This window comes from Rosa chinensis, chromosome 5, assembly GCF_002994745.2.
Source record: "Rosa chinensis cultivar Old Blush chromosome 5, RchiOBHm-V2, whole genome shotgun sequence".
Classification (NCBI taxonomy): domain Eukaryota; kingdom Viridiplantae; phylum Streptophyta; class Magnoliopsida; order Rosales; family Rosaceae; genus Rosa; species Rosa chinensis.
This window is the reverse complement of record NC_037092.1, coordinates 52,974,698-52,991,737: the sequence shown is the minus strand read 5'-3', so window position 1 is coordinate 52,991,737 and position 17,040 is coordinate 52,974,698. Positions and strand designations below refer to the sequence as shown.

Here is a 17,040-nt window from a genome sequence, read left to right as displayed (position 1 = left end):
ATGACTCGCCGCGCAGACCTCTGGTATTGTCCCCGCACTTTCCAATCTCAGTTCGCGACTCCCCGGGCAGTCAGCCGGTGCCGGAGAATTGGCTTGCGATAGAGAGATAGAGACAGAGCGAAGCCAGAGGTGGTGGCCCGAAGCCGCCGGAGCAGCCATGGCACAGAGAGAGAGAGAGAGAGAGAGAGAGAGAGAGAGAGAGAGAGAGAGAGAGAGAGAGAGAGAGAGAGAGAGAGAGAGAGAGAGAGAGAGAGAGCGAAACCGGAGGTGGGGCGCGGCACAAAGAGAGATAGAGAGTGAGACAGAGAGTCTGAGAGGATAGAGTTTAATAGGAGACAAAACTGTCACTATAGGTTAGATTGGGTAATTAGGGTTAAAAAACTCTTGATGGAGTAAGTGGGCAATGTTCATGCTGAAATTGGTTAAGTGGTCGCGGCCCCTAAAATAAAATAGTTGTGTGACTGAAAATAATCAGACAACAACAAAAATAAACCATTGTATAATGAACCTTGGACAACATCACATAATAACTGTTGTCTGAATTGACTCATTCAGACAACATCAAAAAAATCAACCATTGTCTGAAATGTTTTTGCACAAGAGCCAAGAAAAAACTGTTGTTGGATTTGAAAACTTAGACGACATAATATTTCTTGCTGTCGTCTGATTATTTCAGACAACGGTTAAAATGTTTGCTGTCGTCTGATATGTGCTGTCTGATTCCATAATTGGTGTAGTGTACCCTGTAGTAGACCTTCTCATAAGTAGGCATCCTGCCCAATCCGAGTCACAGAATGCTCGCAGCCGCATATTACTAGTTGAGGAAAAGAATAATCCTTGGCCAGGAGCAGATTTCAGATAACGCACAACCAGTAAAGCTGCCTCCCAATGAGCCTTTCGAGGTTGGTGCATAAACCTGCTCAATATATGGACAGAATACGTAATATCCGGCCATGAAACTGTGAGATATATCAACCTTCCAACTAACCGCCTATATCACCCTGGATCTTTGAGTGGCTCACTCTTTTTAGACAATTTTAAACCACGTTCCATGGGTGTATCGATGGGAGCTGCCCCTAATAACCCTACATCCTTAATGATTTCCAACGCATATTTGCATTGAGAAATAAAAATGCCTTTCCTAGATGCAGAAATCTCAATACCAAGGAAATATTTCAAGCTACCAAGGTCTTTAAGGCGAAATTTATTATGCAAGAACTTCTTGATATCAGCTATACCCATGGGATCATTGTCAGTAATTAAAATGTCGTCAACATATATCAAAAGGGCAGTAAAATACTTGCCTTGCTTTTTGATGAAGAGAGAGTAGTTAGCTCGAGATTGCACAAAACCAGCTGAACGAATAGCTTAGGAGAATTTAGAAAACCATTGTCGTGAAGCCTGTTTCAAACTATACAAAGTGTTGACACCCAAAAATCCACCTAACAAGCCCAATTCATATTTCGAGGGAATTACAACCGCAAACATCACTCCACGCACGTGGACCCATGCCACATTCATGCACTTAGGGTTTACAAGAATGGGTGTGGTGTGGAAGGTTACGGAAAAGTATGAACCCATCATTAGTTTTAGACACTAGTAATTTTGGACTTGGGAACCAAAATTCAAGCCTAGTAGTCTAATCCTAACATGGGTAAGTGAAGAAGAGAGAGAGCCCAAAAGCCCAAGCCCAAATCCTTTAGAACCAAACAAAACAGTAAATGCTAAACATAGGATTCTTGATCCCAACCACATATCATAATCCCATAGAGGAACATAATCCCAGTAGTACAGCAGAAATTCTGGGATTGCAAACTTACTAGTAGATTTAAGCAGTGGGATTCCTGCAACAGTAATTCCAGTAGCAGATTTCACGGCAGAAATCCTGGATAACAATCCTAGCAGTAGATCTTAGGGATTATGAATCTATGATCACAACCATACGCCAAAGGCAGCAAGAGTAATTAGGCATCATGACTCAACTCCTATAAATTCAGAGTTCTTTGATAGGAGCATTTTAATGCGACGTTTTAACTGCATTTCCCTACATTTTCTGCGTTATTTCCTTAATAAAACTCTGTTTAGGAAAGTTTCCATTCTTTGATTGGGAAAGTTCCTATTTGTAGAAAGTTTCTATTTTTGTAGTTTCTATTTATCATTTTTAGTAAGTTTCCATTTTCGGTAGTTTCTATTTTTCATTTTTAGAAAGTTTCCCATTTTCAGTTTAGGAAAGTTGCCATTTTTCATTTTTAGGAAAGTTTCTATTTTTCTTACTAGTTTCTATTTTCAGGACCTCCGAGCTAGAAAGTGGAAATGAACTCATAAATGGAAAGAGGAGCTTGCGAACTACAAGGGGAGCAAAGATGAAGAACAATGAGCCACAGAAATGAGCAGAAATGAAGAGAAGAAGTTTTCCTGGTCCAACCAGGAAACCCTGCGGAAAGGAGGAAGGCTTCCCTAGCAAGTTTCCAACGCAACCATGAAAAAGAAATGGAAAAATAATGTGTTTTGCGTTGGAAAATGAGAAGGCTTAAAGATGAAGCAACGAGGCCCAAGAACTCTTTGGATTTTCGGCAAATTGGATAATGGCCCATCAAAGCCCATGACATTAGGGTTTGTGACGCAAACCCTAGCCCTTAAAGATGTTTGCCGTGAATTTGCAAGAGAGAAACAAGGAGGAGGCGTCCAAAAATCAGAAAATAATAAGAAGATTTCGGTGGAGATTTTCTAGGGCTATTTTTATGGAAAGAAAATCTACTTGAAGAAACCCTAGAAGACCTAGCCGTCCAAGCCAAGAGGAAATCAAGGAATTGCCGTGCAAAATAAAGAAGAAACCCTAGAGAATTCGGCAAAGATTTTATCTAGAGAGTTTTAAGGAAAGAAAATATGTGTGGAGACCAAGAAAAGCTCAAAAGAAGTCTAGATACATTCCTATATTCCCTAAAGAGTTTTGGCCGAAATAAAAGAGAAAAATCAGAATATTATCAAGGGAATTTCGGCAAGAATTATTTAGGGAATTAAATGGAATTTTGTGATTGGTTGCACCACCTCATAGGGCTTATGTGGCAAGCAAGCATTGGAGGAAATTATGTGGAGTTATATCATTGTGCCGTGAGATTACTAGGGTTACAAGGCTTGGAGAACAAAGGAAGCCGTCCCCTATATATTCATCTCTTCTTTCAACGTCAAGGGGTTCCAAGTTCCATTCTTTACGTTTATACTTTGAGAAAAAAATCAGAAAACTCTCTCTAGCTTAGCCGTGTTCTTCTCCATCCTCTAGGGCAACCACGAAGTTCAAGCAAGGCCAAGGAAGAAGAAGACAAGCCGTGCACACCATCCACCCCCCACCTTGAAGATTGCTTTCGAAATTCAAGAGACCATTCATCACTTCATTCATCTCATCTTCATCACGGTGTAATCCGATTCTCCTTGTAACCTTTGCTTTGTAATTTTCGTTGGTTTTGCCCTAGTTGACACACATGTTTGAACAAGTGTTGTTTTCTGAAATTTTATGATTAATTGTTAATTTTCAGATTCATATATTGCGATTTATGGTTGCTTTTGTGTGAGTGTTTGATTAAATTTGCATGATAGATAACTTTTGTATTTTAATCTTATGTGGTTGCAAACACTTAGGGTTTTGATATAATTGGTGCTACGAATTTAAGAACATGAATCAACTTTTTGGTTTTGTGTTCTTGAATCAATAAGTAGTAAAGGTTTTGTACAAAAACCGAATTTAATCAAAGAAGATTGCAATTAGGTGGACTTTTTCATACTAAGTTGCACATTTGAGTTGATAGCCTTTCTAGGTGCTTAATGCGTTAAACATGACATGATTGACTAGCTTTCTAGGGTTTGATTGCATGTTTGATAGGATTAATCTAGGTGCTTTCGCTTAGGTTAATTAGCATTGAAAGTAAAATATGGGAAATTGTTTGCTTTTGAACGTTTCACATGATCAACTCCTCTTGCATGACTATGATGAACAATGATGAACTTGAATCAATTTTAATCATGAGTTTCGAATTTGATCTTTGTTCTTGCATCCCATTTATATTTTTATGTTTTTGCATTTTAATTATTTTCTTAACTTAGTTTAAAACTAGAAAACCAAAAATCAAAAATCCCCCCTTTTTCGTAAATATGTATATATTTTGTTATATTTTTGTAAATATTATACTTTGTTTTAATTTTAATTGTTTAATTGTTTGACAATGACAGGTGTACCCTCAATCCCCGGAATAGAACGATCCCTACTTACTTTTACTACTAACGATATTTTCAGGGTTAAATTGTGCGCTTGCTTTCAGGCGCATCAATTTTTGGCGCCGTTGCCGGGGATTGAAAAATCACTTGTTAAATATGTGAATATTTGTTTTGTTTATTTATTGTGTTCGAAAAAAAAAAAAAAAATCTCTTGTTAATTGTTTGTAATTCTCTTAATTGTTAGGTAATTAGTTAATTAATTACTTAGGTTGTTTTTTATATTGTTGAACACGAATTTTATTTGTAAGTTGTAAATTGAGAGGAATAGGTGAAGTCTCTTTTGTTAATATTGGCCTAAACCCCTTATTGGTACCTAGTTCAGGTCCCTTAAGGTTGAGGGCGGCCTTTATTAACACTTGTTGAACTGTCTTCACACTTATGACCTTTTTCATCTCAGTAAGTATAGCCTATGTGGAATGGTGTCTAGGAAGGGGACAACGTTCATGACGGGTTTTTTGAATCCAGAAGTGCTTACAAATGGGCCTAAACCACTATGTGGGAGTAGCTCATGCCAAAATGGATTTTTCCTCTCGTGTTCGTCCTCCCCCACCTGGCCATTTCAGTAAGGTTGCCCAAAGGATTTGAAAGGGACTTTGTGTCTTGGCGACTATACTTGGGCCGCACGTCCACTTGATTTACCGCTTGGAATTTAATTAGATATCGACAATATTTATAACAAAACAAAATGTTGTGATACACTAAGGGAAAAAAAAAACATTTGTGTAAATATTTTTCATGTTTTTTTTTTTTTTTTTTACTCACTTGTGTTAACTTGTGTCTTTTGTACAATTTACTTGCTAATTACTTGTATTTTGCATAGTTACTTGTTTATATTATTTTGTATTTCACTAACTTTATTTAATGGAGGTACCGTCTGGCTGAAAGACGTTAAATTCAAGCGCTGCGTGGGAGGCAACCCAATTCAGAAGTAGCTGTGAAGGAGTCTACCAACACAGATTTGCTTTCTCTTTCCCTATTTCTTTTTAATATTTTCAATTTTTCTCTTTTGTTTTTATTTTAGGATTTATTTTCGTAAATGTCTTCTATCTATGCTTATTTGTTTCATTGCATGTTTATGATTGATTACATTGAGGACAATGCAATATTTAAGTGTGGGGGAAGGGATTTATATTTTTAGTCTTTTATTTTGAGTCATATATTGAAAAATACAAAAAAAATTGAAAAATGTCAAAAAATTTAAAAATTTTCGTTGCTTTTGTTTTTGTTTTGAGTCTTAGGATGCCCTTTCAACTGTCTAGGATGATTCTATATCTCTGAAATCATGACTAAAAGAGGATCACAAGATTAAGATGATTTGTAAACATGGTATTCTTTGGTTAATTGAGATATATGAAAAATGTGTGCCTTGTAGTGGATATGGATTTCGAAACCTTGGTACAGAATATGAGCATGTTAAGATGAGTTTTGATTCATAAAAGCCATGTGAGATAGTTGAGCCATGTCCCTTTTCTTGGAGTGATAAATGAAAAATATATTCTTAATTTCTTGGCGATGTTTTGATGATCTCATTATTCTTTCATTTGATTGACTGCTTGCCATAGATTAAGTTTGATGGACTAGAGAATGCTAGAATTCGCTCTTGTGCTTGTTGAGACGTTTGTCAATACATGGCCCTGATTCTGGAAAGGATAGAGGCACCCTAGGAATTACCACCATTGCCAAATAAACCTGTGTCCCTAATTGTGCCCGTCGTGGGACTCCCCTAGATAAGCCCCTTTGAGCCTACATTAAACCTTTTCATTCATCACCCTAAAATCCTTAACCATGAAGCTTAGTATAGTTATAACCTCACCCTTTGTTCTAAGAACTTAGTGGAGCTATCTTTTGAGACATACTACGCGAGTTTGGTGCTAAGGATGGAAATTGAGAAGAGGTGAAAGTTCAAGTGTGGGGGTAGACTTGTCCATAAAAGAAAAATATATGAAAAAGCCGAGAAAATGGAAAGAAAAAAAAAAATTGTGTATACGGCTAAAAAGAAAAAGAAAAAGAAAAGTATATATGGATTTTAGTCCCCCATACTTGGTGATTCTGGAGTCTGCTTTGAATTGAAGGCCCACTACAGAAAAATTTGGCCTTTGTCCAATCACTATAGTTTAAGGGAAGTTTACAATGAAGATTGGGCCCAACATGAAGACATTAGGCCCCTCTTATGTTACCTCTAGGGAAAGTGACGTTTTTTTTTGCAATGCCTTGGTGGATTTCTTGAGGTCTCTACATTTACATGAGCTCTGCTAGGTTTTTAGGACACTTTTATAAATCCTTACCCTTCATTTCTTAAAACCTTGAGCCTTGGCCCCATTACAACCTTTGAGAAGACCTTCTTGATCCTTAAGATGGGACAGCCCTTGATGTGGAGATGAGTTACAAGAGTTGAACATATGGCTTGGGTCCATCTGTGCAAGTAGTTGGTATCCTTCATGAGATCTTTAAAGAAAATTATACATGTGCTTTCGTTTCTTGAATTATGTGATATACTTGCTATCTTTCACATATACTTGAGTGTATAAGCTTTTAAGCATTGCCATGATCTGAGAGAAGAAAGAGTGGATATAACTTGTGAGGATTTGAATCATACTTGTTTGAAGCATGCTTAACAGAAACCATCACCATTGTTCCAACCAAGTCCTACTTGTGTATATGTAACTTATGTGTTTTAATTAACTCTCGAATGCCTAAACATTTATTCTTGGTAAAGTGCTAATCTTGGTGTTGTGAAAGTAAGAGATTGCTGAGACAAATAGTTGAAGGGCAATAGAGTCTTTGTTTGTAAAGTCTTTAATTTTCGTTGAGTCTTAGTATGTGTCTTAGTGTGATTTTGCTAAGGGACTAGCAAAAGCTAAGTGTGGGGGAATTTGATAGGAGCATTTTAATGCGACGTTTTAACTGCATTTCCCTACATTTTCTGCGTTATTTCCTTAATAAAACTCTGTTTAGGAAAGTTTCCATTCTTTGATTGGGAAAGTTCCTATTTGTAGAAAGTTTCTATTTTTGTAGTTTCTATTTATCATTTTTAGTAAGTTTCCATTTTCGGTAGTTTCTATTTTTCATTTTTAGAAAGTTTCCCATTTTCAGTTTAGGAAAGTTGCCATTTTTCATTTTTAGGAAAGTTTCTATTTTTCTTACTAGTTTCTATTTTCAGGACCTCCGAGCTAGAAAGTGGAAATGAACTCATAAATGGAAAGAGGAGCTTGCGAACTACAAGGGGAGCAAAGATGAAGAACAATGAGCCACAGAAATGAGCAGAAATGAAGAGAAGAAGTTTTCCTGGTCCAACCAGGAAACCCTGCGGAAAGGAGGAAGGCTTCCCTAGCAAGTTTCCAACGCAACCATGAAAAAGAAATGGAAAAATAATGTGTTTTGCGTTGGAAAATGAGAAGGCTTAAAGATGAAGCAACGAGGCCCAAGAACTCTTTGGATTTTCGGCAAATTGGATAATGGCCCATCAAAGCCCATGACATTAGGGTTTGTGACGCAAACCCTAGCCCTTAAAGATGTTTGCCGTGAATTTGCAAGAGAGAAACAAGGAGGAGGCGTCCAAAAATCAGAAAATAATAAGAAGATTTCGGTGGAGATTTTCTAGGGCTATTTTTATGGAAAGAAAATCTACTTGAAGAAACCCTAGAAGACCTAGCCGTCCAAGCCAAGAGGAAATCAAGGAATTGCCGTGCAAAATAAAGAAGAAACCCTAGAGAATTCGGCAAAGATTTTATCTAGAGAGTTTTAAGGAAAGAAAATATGTGTGGAGACCAAGAAAAGCTCAAAAGAAGTCTAGATACATTCCTATATTCCCTAAAGAGTTTTGGCCGAAATAAAAGAGAAAAATCAGAATATTATCAAGGGAATTTCGGCAAGAATTATTTAGGGAATTAAATGGAATTTTGTGATTGGTTGCACCACCTCATAGGGCTTATGTGGCAAGCAAGCATTGGAGGAAATTATGTGGAGTTATATCATTGTGCCGTGAGATTACTAGGGTTACAAGGCTTGGAGAACAAAGGAAGCCGTCCCCTATATATTCATCTCTTCTTTCAACGTCAAGGGGTTCCAAGTTCCATTCTTTACGTTTATACTTTGAGAAAAAAATCAGAAAACTCTCTCTAGCTTAGCCGTGTTCTTCTCCATCCTCTAGGGCAACCACGAAGTTCAAGCAAGGCCAAGGAAGAAGAAGACAAGCCGTGCACACCATCCACCCCCACCTTGAAGATTGCTTTCGAAATTCAAGAGACCATTCATCACTTCATTCATCTCATCTTCATCACGGTGTAATCCGATTCTCCTTGTAACCTTTGCTTTGTAATTTTCGTTGGTTTTGCCCTAGTTGACACACATGTTTGAACAAGTGTTGTTTTCTGAAATTTTATGATTAATTGTTAATTTTCAGATTCATATATTGCGATTTATGGTTGCTTTTGTGTGAGTGTTTGATTAAATTTGCATGATAGATAACTTTTGTATTTTAATCTTATGTGGTTGCAAACACTTAGGGTTTTGATATAATTGGTGCTACGAATTTAAGAACATGAATCAACTTTTTGGTTTTGTGTTCTTGAATCAATAAGTAGTAAAGGTTTTGTACAAAAACCGAATTTAATCAAAGAAGATTGCAATTAGGTGGACTTTTTCATACTAAGTTGCACATTTGAGTTGATAGCCTTTCTAGGTGCTTAATGCGTTAAACATGACATGATTGACTAGCTTTCTAGGGTTTGATTGCATGTTTGATAGGATTAATCTAGGTGCTTTCGCTTAGGTTAATTAGCATTGAAAGTAAAATATGGGAAATTGTTTGCTTTTGAACGTTTCACATGATCAACTCCTCTTGCATGACTATGATGAACAATGATGAACTTGAATCAATTTTAATCATGAGTTTCGAATTTGATCTTTGTTCTTGCATCCCATTTATATTTTTATGTTTTTGCATTTTAATTATTTTCTTAACTTAGTTTAAAACTAGAAAACCAAAAATCAAAAATCCCCCCTTTTTCGTAAATATGTATATATTTTGTTATATTTTTGTAAATATTATACTTTGTTTTAATTTTAATTGTTTAATTGTTTGACAATGACAGGTGTACCCTCAATCCCCGGAATAGAACGATCCCTACTTACTTTTACTACTAACGATATTTTCAGGGTTAAATTGTGCGCTTGCTTTTAGGCGCATCATTCTTGCTGCTACAAGGGGGGCATTCAGAAACAACCCCAAAGAAACCCACATGCAAAGCAAGCCCAAGCAATTCTCCAATACTTATCCCAGAAGCATGTAGGAAAACCCAGAAACAAAACCAAGCAGTTTCCTCCAACACCATCCTAAAAACCCATTTCCAATCCAAAAACTCATCAACCACAATCTGAATCCAAGCTTGCATGGCTGCTGCGAAACTCTCATCTTCACTACAAATCATGCTTTTCTAGCTCCCATGCCGCATGCATCTTGCCAAGCCTCTTTTGAAACAATCAATTCATTGTCGTTAATATACAAGGAGCTATCGGGAAGAACACAACAGCAAGCTTCCTTGGATTCTCGTGTCCTTCAAAGTTTGCTGGACCTAGTCTTCGCTAACTCAGATAAAGGGGACAAGATTTTGGGTTCGGCCATGGTGATTTCACTACCGTACAACCCTGATAAAAAGTGCCCCTACACAAAGATTTATGTAACCGGCAAACCAAATGCTCCTCCCCTTGTCTCCAAAGCCCTGGCTGCAGTGACATATAAATTTCTTCATCGAGGTCTTTGTGAAGGAAAGCATTGTTGACGTCTAACTAATGAAGTGACCAACCACGAGAAGCAGCCAATGCAAGCAAGCAACGGACCGAAATGATCTTGACAGTAGGGGAGAAGGTGTCATCAACATCCTCCAATAGTGTGAAACCCTTCGCCACTAATTGTGTTTTGTACCTCTCGATAGAGCCATCTGACTTGTGCTTGATTTTGTAGACCCAACGACAACCAATGGGGGTCTTGCTGGCAGGAAGAAATGTGAGGGACCAAGTGCCATTAGCCTGTAGTGCCTCTAATTCTGATTGTATAGCAGCATGCCATTCTGGAAGAGTGATAGCCTCCGAATAAATCTTGGGTTTTGTTACAACATTGATTTGAGCAATAAAAGATTGATAGGCAGGCTGATATCTGCGATAGGAAACATAATTAGCCAGTGGGTAGCTTGTACCTTTGGTTGGACCTAACATGAGAGAAGTCGATTGGTCAGAGTAAACATTGGAACAGAAATAGTCGTTGAGTTTGGCAGGTAGGGCAGTCTGGTGGCTAGAGCGACGAAAAGGAGGTTCAGGAGCAAGTTCGGGTACAGGAACGGGTTCTAGTTCAGGAGCTGGTTCGGGTACGGTTGGGTAAAAGGGCGGTGGCGGGAGGGGAAGAGATGATGATGAAGGTGCCACCATCAAAGATGGGGAAACAAAGTCCGTCGAATCAACGGGCACTAAAGGCGAAGTGATAGTGGCTGATGGTGTTAGGGTTTGAGGGCGGTGGGAATAGGTGCGAATAGAGGGCGGCGGCGTGGAAGGAGGAGGAGAAGATGACGACAAATCAGGTTCTGGGTTTCCATTAGAAGAAGAGGATGAAGGCTAGCTTTGGACGATCGTCAAAAGCAGAGTCAAAGAGAGAGGACGTGTGATAAGGTAGCAAGGGAATTGGGCCATATTTGTGGGCCAACAGAGAAATAGTGGAGCTGGGCTGGATAGAAGCATAAGGAAAGATGTGTTCATGAAATTTGACATCCCGACTAGTGAAAACCTTTTTAGTCAATAAAAAAAATAACTTGAAGGTTTTTTGACCGACGGGGTAACCGATGAAGATGGAGGGTATGATCAAATTTGTGAGAAGGGTGTACATTAGTGGCATAGGCTAAACATCTAAACACTCGGAGATGAGAAAAAGAAGGCGGTTTCAAATAAATAAGTTTAACGGAGTTTTGAAAGAGAATATTAGAGAAGGTAATCGATTAATGATGTGGACAGTAGTAATATCACACTCCCCCTAGAATTGGGTAGGGAGATGAGCTTGAAACTTTAAATCACGAGCCACTTGGAGGATATGACGATGTTTGCATTCCACAACCCCATTTTGTTGGGGCGTGTAAACGCAAGAATGTTGAAAACAGACACCATTATCTTGAAAAAAAGAACGAAGCGAGAGGAATTCACTACCATTGTCACTTCGAAAAGTTTTAATGCGAGATTCAAATTGAGTGAGAATATTGCTAAAGAAGTGCTGTAAAAGTGGTTGTGCTTCATCTTTGTGACGCATCAAAAATATCCAAGTGAAGCGTGTATAGTCATCAACAATAGTTAGAAAATAACGTGTACAAGAAAGAGAAGGGTGTCGATAACGACCCCAAATATCACAATGAATGATCTCAAAAGGTCTTATAGATGAAATATTGCTAGGATTGAATGGTAAACGACTCTGCTTAGCCAAAGGACATACATGGCAAGCTTTATTAGACTGAATGGAACAATTTTAAAAATTCCTAGCAATGAAATTTAAACATGAGGGTCATGCATGGCCCAAGCGATTATGCCAGAGGTCGGTGGAAAAAATGGTAAGGTTACATGTTGGTTGGTTTGATGAGGAATGATTGGATATAGATTTCTCCGACGCTAGTACCACCAGATAGTATAGCTCGTTATGTTGTTTACCCAAACCAATCATCTTCCTTGTAGCTAGATCCTACAAAATACACCAATAAGGGAAAAATGTCACTGAACAATTTAGATCTCTTGTTAGATGACTAATTGACAATAAATCAACTTTGAATCTAGGTACAGATAAGACATCATGCAGATAATAAATTGTATTCAGAGGCAAGGATCCTTTCGCAGCAACATTCACTTTTTCTCCACTAGGCAACAATATGGATGGTAATGAGCAATTTTTAGTTTTATGCAATAATTGAGATGATGAAGTAATATGATCCATCACCCTGCTGTCAATAATCCAATTACGGGAAGCGAATTTGGACAAACCTAGTTTTGTTACCGCATTTTCTTTAGAGCTAGATCTTTCATTATACTTGTTAAGAAGTAATAAGAACTGCTTGATTTGGGCTTCAGATAATGTAACTGCAGGTCTCCCTTCATCATTGTCCAATCCCTCAGAAATTTGATGAGCCGAAGGAACCCCTCTAGAATCGTTCGAATTTGGGCTAGAATTCTGCTTTGCCTTAGGATGGCCTGGTGGATACCCAATTAATTGATAGCATGTTTGGACCCAATGACCTGGATCTTCACAATAGGAACACTGAGGCCTGCCTCTACCTGCACTGTGACACTGTTCATTGCCAAAAGGGCAAACATTTGGACGGACATCTTGTGAGACCCGGAAATTTCAAGTGTCTCTTTTGAGTTTCAACGGATACGTTTTTGGATGTTTCCTAATCTTCAACATATCTCTTATGACAATTCTTGCAAAATTATTATTTGCAAAATTTGTTCAACTTCTATATTACTTTTAAATAATTATCTCTTTTCTACAATTTATATTCCTAACATATTTTCTTAAGTTTTTATTATCATCCCATACCATTAACCTCTTTTAGAGAACTCCATCGAGACTAACCTTATAAAGCCCAATTCTCAAAAGTAGTTCTTTAAGAAACAAGCTTAACCTTTTTCTGCCAGAAAACAAAATCTCCCCCTTCTTCTCCTCCTGAAGCTTCTCTTAGCCCTGTTTACGTCAATCAATTTTCATGCCTTAATGCACCTAAATCCAAGCCTCTGATCGAAAAACGTTCTTCATCAAAGTTTTTCATCATCATCTCTTCTATAACATATCCAAAAATTAGTACGATCAGATCTGTAATGAAGTCTGTACATCGATCTGAGTAGAAGTTCGTCAGAAATCAGAAGATTTCGAGTTTCAGCTTTTCTTTATCCTCTTTCCTATCAGGATTCCTCAAATTCCTTTGGAATTAATTCCATTAAGAGGTAATATCACTGTTCATTTTATATTTCCATCTCTTCCTACCAATTTTAGAACTCAATATACTTTATTGAGTATCCTACTTAATGAGGTCCTCTTATTTTACCTTGCATGTTCAAATCGGAAGTGGCATTCCTTGATATAAGACTGGGCTTGGCCAAATTCATCTTGTCTCCATCTTTTCCTGTCGAATTTCATGAGGGAACTCACCCATACGTTTGATTCAGTGGTGAGTGTCTTATTTTTCTCTCAACTTTGTTCTTAATGTTGTTAATAATGTGATTGGTTGGTTTCTGGTTTTGTATCTATATTCATATAACATGCTCTCGTATTGCTTAGCTTGTATTTGAAATTTGGGTTCACTTGATCAAACTCCCTGAGTTTTATATTAACCTCTTACAGAATCCTTTTTTTTTGGATTGAATTCCTTGCATATTAAAGCCTATTCATATGCATATCAATTTGAAAGAGACTCCATTTGCTCTCTCTGAACGCATCAAAATTGATTGTGTTTTCATTATGTTTTTGTCTCTGGTTAAATGATTGGCAAGTATTGTGAATCCTTCACTTTAGCTCAGTGATGTTATTAAAAGCTAAATATCCAAAGCTTGTTATTTTCAGTCTCATTAAGGAATCTGGAAACCAATTCAATTTCGTTCAATTTCTGACCAGCTGAAATGTTTTGAGCATAACTCTTTCAATTTTCATCCTTTTTACTTGATTCTTTTTGGGATGTATTCAGTACACCTTGAACTTTATTTCTGGAAGTTTTTAGCTTGATTGGTCAATGTTTACTATGTCTAAACCATCAGATTTTCCAGTTCCAAAATAATCCAGTTTTGTCATCTTTCACTTCCATATAGTTAGTGACACTTGCTTATTTCTGGATTAGGGCCTCCTATCACTCAAAGAAGATCAGTGACGATGGCATTGCATTGATTATTCACCCAACATCGCTTAGCTTTGGACTCCAGGTAGGGAGGCTCACCCTAGTTAGCAGTTTTTCTGAATTCTTTTATTGTCTGCAATTGTTTTATAAAATTTTCTTGCTTGAGTTTATGAGGATGACTTGAGAGTGAGCCGGGCATAGCGACTTCCTTGGGTTTCGATCCCCTAAACCTCTGGAGGGGCTGTATGGACAGGATAGTGTCTGACATCCTTTGAGGTGTGACACTAGTTCTAGGTGGTATGGCATAAATGGACACTCTTGCTCCTCCTCATCAGTTGTTGAAGATTTAATTCTTCGGTGAGGATGTAGTTGGCTATTATATAGACCGGTCATCAGGTTTGGTTTATACCCGGGTACTTATGCTTTTGCATATAATTTTACATTTCGAAATCTTTTAATGATTTTGAAATGTTTTTACTCAACCGACCGGCCCACTACTATTTGGATTTACATAATTTCAAACCTAGCTAGGGTTGATGTACTGAGCAGCGAGGACGAAAGCTCACCTTTACTTTAGTTTCTCTTGTAGGTACTGTACACGAAGTACGAGGATGATTCGGGACTGAGCTGGGTGTTATGTTCTTTTAAATTCCAGACCTGTTGGTATGGTTGTAGTTATATTTGTTCACCTCTGTTTGTGCCCTTAAGTTTTCATTCAATGAGGTGAATGTTACTTGTAGAATATTATTCTTTGGCCAAGTTTATTATTCTTTCGTTGATATATTCATTCTTCGAAGTCAAGAACCAAGTCTTTTAGGTCTCAAACTTCTGTTTATAGTTCTTAACTTTCTTTTGTTTCAATATGATATTCTGTGTACATACTATTTCTTGAGATTCAGGTTATGGTTTGGGTAAAGTACCCTTATGAATTGTTAAAATTTATTTTTGTTTGATTACAAACAATTAGTAGATTTCACCTCACATTCAGCTTTAACGTCTTCTGCTATCTCTAACAATTTTACATGTTTTCAGTAATTTTAAAGCCTTGCATTTCTGTAGGGAATGAGTTGAGAAATCTTAGCTTGCATCCCTATGGATACGCGGCACTGTGACGCTACTAATTTGGTGAGGTGCAAATTGGGGCGTTACACATCTTGTTGGGCAAAGGAGTGGTCGGATCTTTCAAATCTTCCTCCTTTAGTTGAATTCAAATTGAACATGTTGTTGTTCCTTACTGCCATGGCTGCTGCACTAGAGCTAGATTCGGCTGAATTATATGAATCAGTGAGAAGTAGTTGTTTCTCTACTTAAGAGACTGCAACGTATGCTTGGTGGACAGTTGGAAGGGGATTTATCAAGAGGATTTACTTTGAGTTGCACTGTAAGTCTCATTTAAACCCATTAAGAATTGCATCAGTGTTGTTGATCTGTTTGTGCTCCATGTGCTACATCTAAGTATGTGGCCAATTCATCCCATAAACTCTTCAATCTTGGGTAGTAGGTAGAGACTGATAGTTGTTCTTGCCGAAGAGAAGCGATATCTCGCTGAATCTCAAAGATACGAGGTGATTGCCTTGTGAGAATCGCTCACGAAGATCTTCCTACACTTTATGAGTAGTAGGATAATAGATAATAATGTCAATGTTAATGTTTAAAGTTCAGTGGTAGCTAAACCTTTACTAACGCTGGTTCAATGGGCGGACCGCTATCAATGATATTCTTTAGAGCTCCCGCTACCTGTCAAGTGAAATACAAAGGGCGTCAGAGGGAGACCGCGCTGGGCGGTCTTCTCTTCTCCGATGCCTAAGTTAGTCAATGTATTTGTGTTGACAAAGTAACAGTAGGTAAGTATTAAATGCATAATTAAAGAGGAGAGAGGAGAGAACTTTTATAGGTGAAGAAGGGGCTGGTATTCTACATGTTTTCGATGTGGGACTGATATGCTTCAGTCCCTAACTCTTGGAGCTTCTGATGCTGTCTTGGCACGGCGCGTGGCGGTGCGTCAGCGGTGATCTGGGGGCAAGTCGGGGCTCAAGTGGTAGCCTGCTTGGCTATGTTCCCATGGGCCACTCCTTTGGAGGGAGTTGGTACCGCTAGCGGTAGCATGATCGTGGCGTGGCTCATTATAGCTAATTATTCTTGTGAATGCCTATGTAAGTAGAAGTCCCCCAAGTCCCCAGTCAAGGAGGGCAATCTTGGTTGGGGAGTTACCTAGCGGTTCGAAGTGTTGCTTCCGCCAGTCTTTGCAAAAGCATGTCAACCATGGACTTACTGAGCAAACGCTTTATACCTTTTCGGGTGGGCCTCTGCTAGGCCCCCTAGGGAGTCCCCCACTCCCCGGCTAAGTTAAACCTTCGTTTGGCCGGTGTATTGTTTGTTAAGGGGAGCTGCGCTGAGTAGAGGGTGTTGGGTGGCGAACCCAATATTTGATACCCAAGTGGTGGGGGTCAACGTGCCTGGTCAGGGCCGTCGGAGACTGTTGACTCATCCCCCTACCTGTCCCGGAGGACCATGTTTTGACTACAATGCCATGTTATGGTCATTGTCAAAGTGAGGCGTTGCCTCGGGAATCGCCTCTGGCGGAAGTCCTTCTGCTGATGATAAGTGGCTGGCAATGTCGCGATGACCTGGCTGGGGGTAACCAGGTGCTTGGCGTTGCAGTCAGCGGTGACTGTCTTCCCAGGTGTTGAGGGAGAAGTCTTGCTAGCGATTTTGTCTTTATCGGAGACTCGCTTGTATGATGGAGGGAGAAGTTTTGCTAGCGGAGTTACACTTAGCGCAGACTATCTTGCTTGCAAGATGGAGGGACAAGTTCTGCTAACGGAGTTATGCTTAGCGGAGACTATCTCGCTGAGTGCTTCGATGATTTGCGATTTTCCGTCTCGATGGTTACTTTGGACAGATGCTTTGTGCGATGGGG

The 17,040-nt window shown here is 38.7% G+C and overlaps 1 long non-coding RNA gene across 3 annotated transcripts; it reads left to right on the top strand.

Annotated features, from left to right (window-relative positions):
- Positions 1-12,927: 12,927 nt before the first annotated feature.
- On the top strand, positions 12,928-15,828 carry LOC121049524. Of its 3 annotated transcripts, none has more exons than XR_005800626.1 (4): positions 12,928-13,236; positions 13,359-13,460; positions 14,124-14,783; positions 15,180-15,828. It is a non-coding gene; the product is annotated as an uncharacterized LOC121049524 (long non-coding RNA). The 3 variants fall into 3 exon arrangements; XR_005800627.1 differs by lacking the exon at positions 15,180-15,828 and having other exon boundaries at positions 14,124-14,205; positions 14,295-14,873; XR_005800625.1 differs by lacking the exon at positions 15,180-15,828 and having other exon boundaries at positions 14,124-14,873.
- Positions 15,829-17,040: the final 1,212 nt, after the last annotated feature.